Below are 313 nucleotides of genomic sequence, written 5' to 3'. Positions count from 1 at the left end.
TCATTTTCCACTCAAGTCGAGTCTGGGGTGTGCGATACTGCATCTTCTGCGATAATATGGTAAGTGTTGTTGTAATGATGTGCAATCTGACATTATCGAGTATATCACCGAATCACACACACACAGAGTGCACACACGTGATTTATTAGTCTATTAAAACTCTAAATTCAAGGTATTCTAAATTGTAGACGGCAAAAATGCTTCTGTATGCTTTTTATATTTATATAATTTAATATATAGTTACCTTAATCTATATCACACAAAGAGTACCGTTTTTCTGCAGATATCAGCATAACAAATTTAATAATCATTT

The sequence above is a fragment of the Sinocyclocheilus rhinocerous genome, unplaced genomic scaffold (assembly GCF_001515625.1).
Source record: "Sinocyclocheilus rhinocerous isolate Xijiao unplaced genomic scaffold, SAMN03320098_v1.1 scaffold514, whole genome shotgun sequence".
NCBI lineage: Eukaryota > Metazoa > Chordata > Actinopteri > Cypriniformes > Cyprinidae > Sinocyclocheilus > Sinocyclocheilus rhinocerous.
This window is presented reverse-complemented; position numbering follows the sequence as displayed.